The sequence below is a fragment of the Procambarus clarkii genome, chromosome 44 (genome assembly GCF_040958095.1).
Source record: "Procambarus clarkii isolate CNS0578487 chromosome 44, FALCON_Pclarkii_2.0, whole genome shotgun sequence".
Lineage (NCBI taxonomy): Eukaryota > Metazoa > Arthropoda > Malacostraca > Decapoda > Cambaridae > Procambarus > Procambarus clarkii.
The window spans coordinates 27,168,492-27,181,583 of NC_091193.1; the positions used below are offsets into that span (position 1 = coordinate 27,168,492).

General features: G+C 53.7%; 1 long non-coding RNA gene across 1 annotated transcript in view; it reads right to left on the reverse strand.

The window, feature by feature from the left end:
* LOC138350270 (uncharacterized) overlaps positions 1-11,561 on the reverse strand; it is a 106,854-nt gene extending 95,293 nt beyond the window's left edge. Inside the window, exons 1-2 of the long non-coding RNA XR_011222046.1 lie at positions 11,496-11,561; positions 9,498-9,937 (exon numbers count right to left, since the gene is read on the reverse strand). This is a non-coding gene — a long non-coding RNA (uncharacterized lncRNA). The remainder of the gene's footprint in view (positions 1-9,497; positions 9,938-11,495) is intronic.
* Positions 11,562-13,092: the final 1,531 nt, after the last annotated feature.

A 13,092-nucleotide genomic window follows, 5' to 3' on the forward strand; every position in this document is an offset into this window, starting at 1 on the left:
GCATAAGGGTCAATATAGTCTTGTTAAGGTAAACCACAGGCAGGATAGCTGGCAGCTAACTACCGAGGCAGAGTCGTCATCTGGAGTACCACTTCTCCGGTGGTTCCTCACAGGAGGGTGGGTGGTGGATGCCCACGAGTGGGTATGGCGGCGGCCGGAATGCAACCCGTTCTCGCACTTTCTTACAGTCAATATTGACTTATTAAATAAGTGCATATGTGACATACTAATATATATTGTGAATATTTTAGTTTACCTTGAAAAGCTTCATAGAAAACACCGACCTTACCTAACCATGTTAAGATAAGCATCTTATTGTTTCGTAATTATAATTATTACTTAACCTATTATAGCTATAGGTTAAGTAATACGAAAGTGCGAGAACGGGTTGCAACATGACCCATACATGACTACCCTCCCGTGCTAGGAGCTTCCCGTTTGAATTATTTTTCATGTATGGTGTTGTCAAGTCACCAAACCTGCCGCTGGTGTTGTCATGTCACCAAACCTGCCGCTGGTGTTGTCATGTCACCAAACCTGCCGCTGGTGTTGTCATGTCACCAAACCTGCCGCTTGGGCAGCTTGTAGCTTTGCCCTCAGCTTTAATTCTTTGTTAATGCTATACTGTGCACGTCTGCCTGTGTGTGCTGTGTCCCATATAAGAAAAACAAAATACTAAATAATTTTTCATTTACCATATTATTATTATCATCTTAACTCTTGTGGGTTGAGATCTATCATTTATATATGTTTTAGTTTGTGTTGTTAAGAGAAATACGTTGGGCTTAGGGGTACCTTCTCCCCATGCCCAGTGGCTGGGGGGGGGGGTTAGTGCCCCGAGGGGTACCTTCTCTCCATGCCCAGTGGCTGGGGGGGTTAGTGCCCCGAGGGGTACCTTCTCTCCATGCCCAGTGGCTGGGGGGGTTAGTGCCCCGAGGGGTACCTTCTCTCCATGCCCAGTGGCTGGGGGGGTTAGTGCCCCGAGGGGTACCTTCTCTTCATGCCCAGTGGCTGGGGGGGTTAGTGCCCCGAGGGGTACCTTCTCCCCATGCCCAGTGGCTGGGGGGGTTAGTGCCCCGAGGGGTACCTTCTCCCCATGCCCAGTGGCTGGGGGGGTTAGTGCCCCGAGGGCTACCTTCTCCCCATGCCCAGTGGCTGGGGGTATTAGTGCCCCGAGGGGTACCTTCTCTCCATGCCCAGTGGCTGGGGGGGTTAGTGCCCCGAGGGGTACCTTCTCTCCATGCCCAGTGGCTGGGGGGGGGGGTTAGTGCCCCGAGGGGTACCTTCTCTCCATGCCCAGTGGCTGGGGGGGTTAGTGCCCCGAGGGGTACCTTCTCTCCATGCCCAGTGGCTGGGGGTATTAGTGCCCCGAGGGCTACCTTCTCCCCATGCCCAGTGGCTGGGGGGGTTAGTGCCCCGAGGGCTACCTTCTCCCCATGCCCAGTGGCTGGGGGTATTAGTGCCCCGAGGGCTACCTTCTCCCCATGCCCAGTGGCTGGGGGGGTTAGTGCCCCGAGGGCTACCTTCTCCCCATGCCCAGTGGCTGGGGGTATTAGTGCCCCGAGGGCTACCTTCTCCCCATGCCCAGTGGCTGGGGGGGTTAGTGCCCCGAGGGCTACCTTCTCCCCATGCCCAGTGGCTGGGGGGGTTAGTGCCCCGAGGGCTACCTTCTCCCCATGCCCAGTGGCTGGGGGTATTAGTGCCCCGAGGGCTACCTTCTCCCCATGCCCAGTGGCTGGGGGGGGGTTAGTGCCCCGAGGGCTACCTTCTCCCCATGCCCAGTGGCTGGGGGGGTTAGTGCCCCGAGGGCTACCTTCTCCCCATGCCCAGTGGCTGGGGGGGTTAGTGCCCCGAGGGGTACCTTCTCTCCATGCCCAGTGGCTGGGGGGGTTAGTGCCGCGAGGGCTACCTTCTCCCCATGCCCAGTGGCTGGGGGGGTTAGTGCCGCGAGGGCTACCTTCTCTCCATGCCCAGTGGCTGGGGGTTAGTGCCCCGAGGGCTACCTTCTCCCCATGCCCAGTGGCTGGGGGGGTTAGTGCCCCGAGGGGTACCTTCTCCCCATGCCCAGTGGATGGGGGGATTGGTGCCCCGAGGGCTACCTTCTCCCCATGCCCAGTGGCTGGGGGGGTTAGTGCCCCGAGGGGTACCTTCTCCCCATGCCCAGTGGATGGGGGGATTGGTGCCCCGAGGGCTACCTTCTCCCCATGCCCAGTGGCTGGGGGGGTTAGTGCCCCGAGGGGTACCTTCTCCCCATGCCCAGTGGCTGGGGGGATAGTGCCCCGAGGCTATATAACAACCCTATACCCCCCCCCCCCACCGAAGGGGCAGGAGGAGTTAGGGGACAACAAAATAGAGTTGTGGGTGAGAGTGACCACCTCCCCGCCCCCCTAACACAGGGCAGGGACCCCACCAACACGGTGCCCACATAATACCGAGTTCATGTGCCCGTGTGTGTACCGTGTACCATCAGTATGTACCCGGTGGCTAGCTCCTGGTCCCCGCCCCTTCTCAGTAGTGTGGCGCGACAACTGCCAGTCTTGTAGTGGCTCGTTATATCTGGCCTTAATACACCGCGGGGGGGGGGGGCAACACCTGCTCCTCTGGTTTACAACTCTCTCACTGTATGTAAACTTGACGTCAGTTTTGTCCATCTGTATCTCTAGTTTACAGGTGTACCCTCTCCTGTGCCGCTACCCCCCCCCCCCCTCCTCGCCTGGTGGAGGTGTTCCACCCCCCCCTCCCGGTGGGATCGACGCCCCCCACCGGTGGGGTCGACGCCCCCCGCCGGAGGGGTCGACGCCCCCCACCTCTCAACAGCCTCACGTGCGACCTGCCAGTCTGGCGACAATGTGGGGCAGTGAGTGTACCTGGCTGGCCTCCCCCCCACCACCACCCCCTTAACACGTGTGAGGGCGTCCCACATACCATACCCCCCCCCCCCGCACACCTCTATGGCCCACTGTGTACACCTGTGGTACACTGTGTACACCTGTGGTATACTGTGTACACCTGTGGTACACTGTGTACACCTGTGGTACACTGTGTACACCTGTGGTACAGTGTACACCTGTGGTACACTGTACACCTGTGGTACACTATACACCTGTGGTACACAGTATACACCTGTCTCGCCCCTATACAACAGGTGAAGGGAACAATCAATAGTGTAGAAGGAAGGGGGGGGAGGAGGGGTATGGGGTGTGAGAGCGGAAAAGGTTACATATTATATATTTAGCCATATATACATATATATACATATATATATATATATATATATATATATATATATATATATATATATATATATATATATATACTGTATACAGATAGATAGATATATATATATAGGCGTGAAGCATGAATGGTGGCCAAAGCCAACACGGGGAGCGAGGATGATGAAGTATCTCTGCCCAAGATGGTGACGAGAGCTGCCAGGTGTTGGGTTAAGTCAGACGACTTTCTAATACTTTTGTACAGTCAGTTGGCTGAGTGGTTATAGTACTGGACACGCTAACGAGCATGCAGGCCCTGCCTGACCGGGTTCGAATCCTTCAGGGGGTCAAGAGTTTTCTGATGCATGCTGACTTGGGGACCATTCAAGCTTGACGCACAGTTTCAAGTGTATGTATGATAGAGCCCAGTAGGCTCAGGAATCTGTACACCAGTTGATTGACAGTTGAGAGGCGGGACCAAAGAGCCAGAGCTCAACCCTCGCAAGCAGATGCACAACTGAGTGGTACACCAGGTCCCATGTGTGAGAGAGGAGAGCCGCTACAGCCTGAGAGAGGGGAGGACGGGTGGGAGGTGGCAGCACACGTGAGCCCCGGGGCGGCACGCCAGCCAGTACTGTACAGCCACCTGACGAGTGGAATGGTCTACCACAGCAAGTGTTGGAATGTTAAAGACAGAGTAGTTAGGTTGTAACGTCACAGGTACAAGCACAAGGAGGGTAGAAATACCCTAAGCTATTTCTTTGAGATGTATTTTATTGTCTCAATAAACGTACTTAAACTCGGCCAGTGCGTGGGGCATAAAAAGCTAGACCTCACTCCCCCGTACACACTAATAGGTAACTACTAATAGGTAAGTACACGCACACGTCCTGGCGGCTGAACGGACATCGTTAGAAATAGTCTCATGGGCCCGGGTTCAATTCCCGGCTGAGTTAGAAACAAGTGGGCAGAGTTACTAGCACCTAATGCCTCTCTTCACCTGCTCAGTAAATAAGTGTCTAAGAGACGGCTGCTACGGGGTTCATCCTGGGATGTGTGTGTGTGACATGTACAGAATGGAGGGAAATAAGTCAGGATTCAGTACATTAGAGAACTGACTGTTGGAAAGGCGGGGTCCAAGAGCTAGCCACTGTACCCTGCAGGCACACACAGTAAACACAGGCACAAACGGTCCGGGTCGACCTTGTGGTGTGGGAAGGTAAACAGTGACGGCTTGATGGGTAAATACTAGATGTTGGTACACCACTTGTTAGCGGGCCCTCAAGTGGTTGTCTCACACGGTGGGAGTAACCACACCCCTTGTTAGCGGGCCCTCGAGTGGTTGTCTCTCACGGTGAGAGTAACCACACCCCTGGTAGTGGGCCCTCAAGTGGTTGTCTCACACGGTGAGAGTAACCACACCCCTGGTAGCGGGCCCTCAAGTGGTTGTCTCACACGGTGAGAGTAACCACACCCCTGGTAGTGGGCCCTCAAGTGGTTGTCTCACACGGTGAGAGTAACCACACCCCTGGTAGCGGGCCCTCAAGTGGTTGTCTCACACGGTGAGAGTAACCACACCCCTGGTAGCGGGCCCTCAAGTGGTTGTCTCACACGGTGAGAGTAACCACACACCTGGTAGCGGGCCCTCAAGTGGTTGTCTCACACGGTGAGAGTAACCACACCCCTGGTAGCGGGCCCTCAAGTGGTTGTCTCACACGGTGAGAGTAACCACACCCCTGGTAGTGGGCCCTCAAGTGGTTGTCTCACACGGTGAGAGTAACCACACCCCTGGTAGCGGGCCCTCAAGTGGTTGTCTCACACGGTGAGAGTAACCACACCCCTGGTAGCGGGCCCTCAAGTGGTTGTCTCACACGGTGAGAGTAACCACACACCTGGTAGCGGGCCCTCAAGTGGTTGTCTCACACGGTGAGAGTAACCACACCCCTGGTAGCGGGCCCTCAAGTGGTTGTCTCACACGGTGAGAGTAACCACACCCCTGGTAGCGGGCCCTCAAGTGGTTGTCTCACACGGTGAGAGTAACCACACCCCTGGTAGCGGGCCCTCAAGTGGTTGTCTCACACGGTGAGAGTAACCACACACCTGGTAGCGGGCCCTCAAGTGGTTGTCTCACACGGTGAGAGGAACCACACCCCTGGTAGCGGGCCCTCAAGTGGTTGTCTCACACGGTGAGAGTAACCACACCCCTGGTAGCGGGCCCTCAAGTGGTTGTCTCACACGGTGAGAGTAACCACACCCCTGGTAGCGGGCCCTCAAGTGGTTGTCTCACACGGTGAGAGTAACCACACACCTGGTAGCGGGCCCTCAAGTGGTTGTCTCACACGGTGAGAGTAACCACACCCCTGGTAGCGGGCCCTCAAGTGGTTGTCTCACACGGTGAGAGTAACCACACCCCTGGTAGCGGGCCCTCAAGTGGTTGTCTCACACGGTGAGAGTAACCACACCCCTGGTAGCGGGCCCTCAAGTGGTTGTCTCACACGGTGAGAGTAACCACACACCTGGTAGCGGGCCCTCAAGTGGTTGTCTCACACGGTGAGAGTAACCACACCCCTGGTAGCGGGCCCTCAAGTGGTTGTCTCACACGGTGAGAGTAACCACACACCTGGTAGCGGGCCCTCAAGTGGTTGTCTCACACGGTGAGAGGAACCACACCCCTGGTAGCGGGCCCTCAAGTGGTTGTCTCACACGGTGAGAGTAACCACACACCTGGTAGCGGGCCCTCAAGTGGTTGTCTCACACGGTGAGAGTAACCACACACCTGGTAGCGGGCCCTCGAGTGGCTGTCTCACACGGTGAGAGTAACCACACACCTGGTAGCGGGCCCTCGAGTGGTTGTCTCACACGGTGAGAGGAACCACACACCTGGTAGTGGGCCCTCGAGTGGTTGTCTCACACGGTGAGAGGAACCACACACCTGGTAGCGGGCCCTCAAGTGGCTGTCTCACACGGTGAGAGTAACCACACACCTGGTAGCGGGCCCTCAAGTGGTTGTCTCACACGGTGAGAGTAACCACACCCCTGGTAGCGGGCCCTCGAGTGGTTGTCTCACACGGTGAGAGGAACCACACACCTGGTAGTGGGCCCTCAAGTGGTTGTCTCACACGGTGAGAGTAACCACACACCTGGTAGCGGGCCCTCGAGTGGTTGTCTCACACGGTGAGAGGAACCACACACCTGGTAGTGGGCCCTCAAGTGGTTGTCTCACACGGTGAGAGTAACCACACACCTGGTAGCGGGCCCTCAAGTGGTTGTCTCACACGGTGAGAGTAACCACACCCCTGGTAGCGGGCCCTCAAGTGGTTGTCTCACACGATGAGAGTAACCACACACCTGGTAGCGGGCCCTCAAGTGGTTGTCTCACACGGTGAGAGTAACCACACCCCTGGTAGCGGGCCCTCAAGTGGTTGTCTCACACGATGAGAGTAACCACACACCTGCAACACACCTGGTCACAACACATCTCCCGCAGCATGTCTCATTAACACAGTAGCTGCCGTCAATGACCTGAGCAACAAGTGCCTTGTATAGTGACTGTTGTGAGCCTCTTGTTGAACCACTTGTCATACAAAGATTATTGATGTGTGTATTTGGGTGATTAAATATGTATGTGTATGTATATATGTATATGTATATATATATGTACATGTATGTATGAGTATGTGTACATGTATATATAACATTAATAATTGTGTAACTAGCGTCAATAGATTGTTATTTGCTTAGCTAAACGAACTAGAGGGTTCAGTTCCTGAACCATTATGTGCCTCTCTAACCCTTTACACCACCGCCCACGGGATGGGTATGGGGTGCATAATAAAGAAAGAAATTGGATGGTCAATAACAAGTATTGTGTTATGTGGGGGCTCCCCACTGTAATTATGGCGCTCAGTCCACACATGACGCCCACACCTGTCCTTGGTGACCCTGCCCGTACTCCCTGCCCCGTACCCGGCTCCCAGAGCCCCAGCCAGGTACTGTCCAGGTACTCCACACTTGTCTGGGTAATACCATTCACTAGAATCGTCGTGGGACAACACTCTCGTACTTTTGAGGTCTTAGTTCAAATCTTCCATGATCAAGCCCAGTTAAAATGTATATTATATAAGCTTGTGTGAGTGTGGTCGCAGCTGCCGCACCCACCAGTACCACCACCACACAACCACCTCACCTCACACAGAGTCACTCTTCCCTCGTATGCGTCACTAAGGCCACAAATCGTCGTACTAGAAAATTTTAGCGACTGGCGAAAGTGACGTACTGTCCCGTTTTCTGTTTCGGGTCCTCTGGTAGGTTAGGAGAGGACACTTTATATTAACCGTTTTCGTGACGTTTTAATCACCTGCGTACTTCAAATACAATTAATCACAAACAGAACCTAAACACCTAACTTAAGCTAGCTAAACTTTGAACTTTAATATATAATATTATTAATTTATATATGAGAACAAACGTATTATAAAACTTAATATGTTAAAATTGATAAATGCGTTTTGGTGAACGGCCGCTGCTTTAACAAGCCTAGCTTGAGGACATGGCGGTTGGTGAGGTCGGTTTACTGCATTAATGATTACGTTAAAATTTTTCTTGGACAGTTTGTTACTCTCTGACTGTGTCCGAATACCGCCACTACTAAATGTTCTCCACTCACACACACACACACACACACACACACACACACACACGCACACGCACACGCACACGCACACGCACACGCACACGCACACACACTGGTGGGACGCGAACAAGGGGACACAGGTGGAAACTGAGTACTCACATGAGCCACAGAGACGTTAGAAGGAACTTTTTTAGTGTCAGAGTAGTTAACGGATGGAATGCATTAGGCAGTGATGTGGTGGAGGCTGACTCCATACACAGTTTTAAATGTAGATATGATAGAGCCCAGTAGGCTCAGGAATCTGTACACCAGTTGATTGACGGTTGAGAGGCGGGACCAAAAAGCCAAAGCTCAACCCCCGCAAGCACAACTAGGTGAGTACACACACACACACACACACACACACACACGCACACGCACACGCACACACACACACACTCAACACTGTACACCATCATGATACACTCAACACTGCACACCATCATGATACACTCAACACTGCACACCATCATGATACACACAACACTGCACACCATCATGACACACACAACACTGCACACCATCATGATACACTCAACACTGCACACCATCATGATACACTCAACACTGCACACCATCATGATACACTCAACACTGCACACCATCATGATACACTCAACACTGCACACCATCATGATACACTCAACACTGCACACCATCATGATACACTCAACACTGCACACCATCATGATACACACAACACTGCACACCATCATGACACACACAACACTGCACACCATCATGATACACTCAACACTGTACACCATCATGATACACTCAACACTGCACACCATCATGATACACTCAACACTGCACACCATCATGATACACTCAACACTGCACACCATCATGACACACACAACACTGCACACCATCATGATACACTCAACACTGCACACCATCATGATACACACAACACTGTACACCATCATGATACACACAACACTGTACACCATCATGATACACTCAACACTGCACACCATCATGATACACACAACACTGCACACCATCATGATACACTCAACACTGCACACCATCATGATACACTCAACACTGCACACCATCATGATACACTCAACACTGTACACCATCATGATACACACAACACTGTACACCATCATGATACACACAACACTGCACACCATCATGACACACACAACACTGCACACCATCATGACACACACAACACTGCACACCATCATGATACACTCAACACTGCACACCATCATGATACACTCAACACTGTACACCATCATGATACACACAACACTGTACACCATCATGATACACACAACACTGCACACCATCATGACACACACAACACTGCACACCATCATGACACACTCAACACTGCACACCATCATGACACACTCAACACTGCACACCATCATGATACACTCAACACTGCACACCATCATGACACACACAACACTGCACACCATCATGACACACTCAACACTGCACACCATCATGATACACTCAACACTGCACACCATCATGACACACACAACACTGCACACCATCATGACACACTCAACACTGCACACCATCAGTCACAATAATTATGAGTAGCTATGTTTTTGTTTTGTAAATTAATATTGACAGAAACTTACCGTGAGAGAGAAATCAATCAATAAGTTCAGGAGTGGTTGGCCAGCTGGCAGTAGTGGTGGCCAGCTGGCAGTAGTGGTGGCCAGCTGGCAGTAGTGGTGGCCAGCTGGCAGTAGTGGTGGCCAGCTGGCAGTAGTGGTGGCCAGCTGGCAGTAGTGGTGGCCAGCTGGCAGTAGTGGTGGCCAGCTGGCAGTAGTGGTGGTAGTATGAGGAGGGAGCAAGGGGTGGTGGTAGGTGCTGGTAGGGAGAGTGTGACCCAGCACACTAGAGGGCAAGAGTGTGGCGGTGGGCGTCACTTAACACTGTTATTGTTCAACACATCCCTGTACCTGCTACACTCTTCCCTGAACACACCATCACTGCCTTAACGTTGGTGGGGTCTGGCCAGGTCCTACCAGGGAGAGGAGGCCCGAGGTCACCCTATATATATTATTCCTTTGCTCTTAAAACCAAAACAAAATTACATATGTTTTCTTCTGTTTTGTTGTTGTTTAAATATCTCTTACATAAACATTTACTCCCCCCAGCCACAGCTCTCATGTTCAACCAACATCACCGGCACATTCATATTTGCTGGTTCTCAAGTATCACACTTTATCAACCGGTTTGCAAAATCTGCACAAAAACTAGGCACTTTTAAATAGCAACTCTGAAATAGTTCATTGTGGTTCTGTCATTGTTGCTATTGCCAGAGCACTCGAACACGCACAACACGACTCCGTCACATGTAATTGTCGTAAGACAATGTCCAGTTGGGTGACGACGCCGCAGCCTAACGCAATATTAGTGTGTATCTCCCGAGGGTGAACTGACGGCGCGCGTGTGGAGGAGCCTGGTGCCCCAAGCCTAGCGTGGCGGTGCTGGCGCTCTCAACACCCTGTGTGTGGCACGCTCTACACTGGCTCACCCGGGCACGTACTCTCACTTGGCCCAGACACAGGCACGTACTCTCACTTCCCCCAGACACAAGCACGTACTCTCACTTGCCCCAGACACAGGCACGTACTCTCACTTGCCCCAGGCACAGGCACGTACTCTCACTTGCCCCAGACACAGGCACGTACCCACACTTGCCCCAGACACAGGCACGTACCCACACTTGCCAGAGACATAGACACGTACCCACACTTGCCCCAGACACAGACACGTACCCACACTTGCCCCAGACACAGGCACGTACCCACACTTGCCCCAGACACAGACACGTACCCACACTTGCCCCAGACACAGGCACGTACCCACACTTGCCCCAGACACAGGCACGTACCCACACTTGCCCCAGACACAGGCACGTACCCACACTTGCCCCAGACACAGGCACGTACCCACACTTGCCCCAGACACAGGCACGTACCCACACTTGCCCCAGACACAGGCACGTACCCACACTTGCCCCAGACACAAGCACGTACCCACACTTGCCCCAGACACAGGCACGTACCCACACTTGCCCCAGACACAGGCACGTACCCACAATTGCCCCAGACACAGGCACGTACCCACACTTGCCCCAGACACAGGCACGTACCCACACTTGCCCCAGACACAGGCACGTACCCACACTTGCCAGAGACACAGACACGTACCCACACTTGCCCCAGACACAGGCACGTACCCACACTTGCCTCAGACACAGGCACGTACCCACACTTGCCCCAGACACAGGCACGTACCCACACTTGCCCCAGACACAGGCACGTACCCACAATTGCCCCAGACACAGGCACGTACCCACAATTGCCCCAGACACAGGCACGTACCCACACTTGCCCCAGACACAGGCACGTACCCACACTTGCCCCAGACACAGGCACGTACCCACACTTGCCCCAGACACAGGCACGTACCCATACTTGCCCCAGACACAGGCACGTACCCACACTTGCCCCAAACACAGGCACGTACCCACAATTGCCCCAGACACAGGCACGTACCCACACTTGCCCCAGACACAGGCACGTACCCACAATTGCCCCAGCCCCGCCACTTATCTCGCTCACCGAGCAACGAAAGAAACAGGAGAGTGCGAGTTAACGCGTGCACTCCTCCCCGCGGCTGTGGGTAGACTAACGGAGGCCCAGCACCATGCAGGGTGTGTGGCGGTCAGACCACCACAGGTGGTGTGTGTGTGGCGCTGTCAGACCACCACGGGTAGTGTGTGTGGTTCTGGTAGACCACCACAGGTAGTGTGTGTGGTGCTGGTAGACCACCACAGGTAGTGTGTGTGGCGCTGTCAGACCACCACAGGTAGTGTGTGTGGTGCTGGTAGACCACCACAGGTAGTGTGTGTGGTGCTGGTAGACCACCACAGGTAGTGTGTGTGATGCTGGTAGACCACCACAGGTAGTGTGTGTGGTGCTGGTAGACCACCACAGGTAGTGTGTGTGTGTGGTGCTGGTAGACCACCACAGGTAGTGTGTGTGGTGCTGGTAGACCACCACAGGTAGTGTGTGTGGTGTTGGTAGACCACCACAGGTAGTGTGTGTGTGTGGTGCTGGTAGACCACCACAGGTAGTGTGTGTGTGGTGCTGGTAGACCACCACAGGTAGTGTGTGTGTGTGGTGCTGGTAGACCACCACAGGTAGTGTGTGTGTGGTGCTGGTAGACCACCACAGGTAGTGTGTGTGTGTGGTGCTGGTAGACCACCACAGGTAGTGTGTGTGTGGTGCTGGTAGACCACCACAGGTAGTGTGTGTGTGTGGTGCTGGTAGACCACCACAGGTAGTGTGTGTGTGGTGCTGGTAGACCACCACAGGTAGTGTGTGTGTGTGGTGCTGGTAGACCACCACAGGTAGTGTGTGTGTGGTGCTGGTAGACCACCACAGGTAGTGTGTGTGTGTGGTGCTGGTAGACCACCACAGGTAGTGTGTGTGTGTGCTGGTAGACCACCACAGGTAAGTGTGTGTGTGGTATGTGCTGGTAGACCACCACAGGTAGTGTGTGTGTGGTGCTGGTAAGGACCACCACAGGTAGTGTGTGTGTGGTGCTGGTAGACCACCACAGGTAGTGTGTGTGGTGCTGGTAGACCACCACAGGTAGTGTGTGTGGTGCTGGTAGACCACCACAGGTAGTGTGTGTGTGTGCTGGTAGACCACCACAGGTAGTGTGTGTGTGGTGCTGGTAGACCACCACAGGTAGTGTGTGTGTGGTGCTGGTAGACCACCACAGGTAGTGTGTGTGTGGTGCTGGTAGACCACCACAGGTAGTGTGTGTGGTGCTGGTAGACCACCACAGGTAGTGTGTGTGGTGCTGGTAGACCACCACAGGTAGTGTGTGTGGTGCTGGTAGACCACCACAGGTAGTGTGTGTGGTGCTGGTAGACCACCACAGGTAGTGTGTGTGTGGTGCTGGTAGACCACCACAGGTAGTGTGTGTGTGGTGCTGGTAGACCACCACAGGTAGTGTGTGTGTGGTGCTGGTAGACCACCACAGGTAGTGTGTGTGGTGCTGGTAGACCACCACAGGTAGTGTGTGTGGTGGTGCTGGTAGACCACCACAGGTAGTGTGTGTGGGTGCTGGTAGACCACCACAGGTAGTGTGTGTGTGGTGCTGGTAGACCACCACAGGTAGTGTGTGTGTGGTGCTGGTAGACCACCA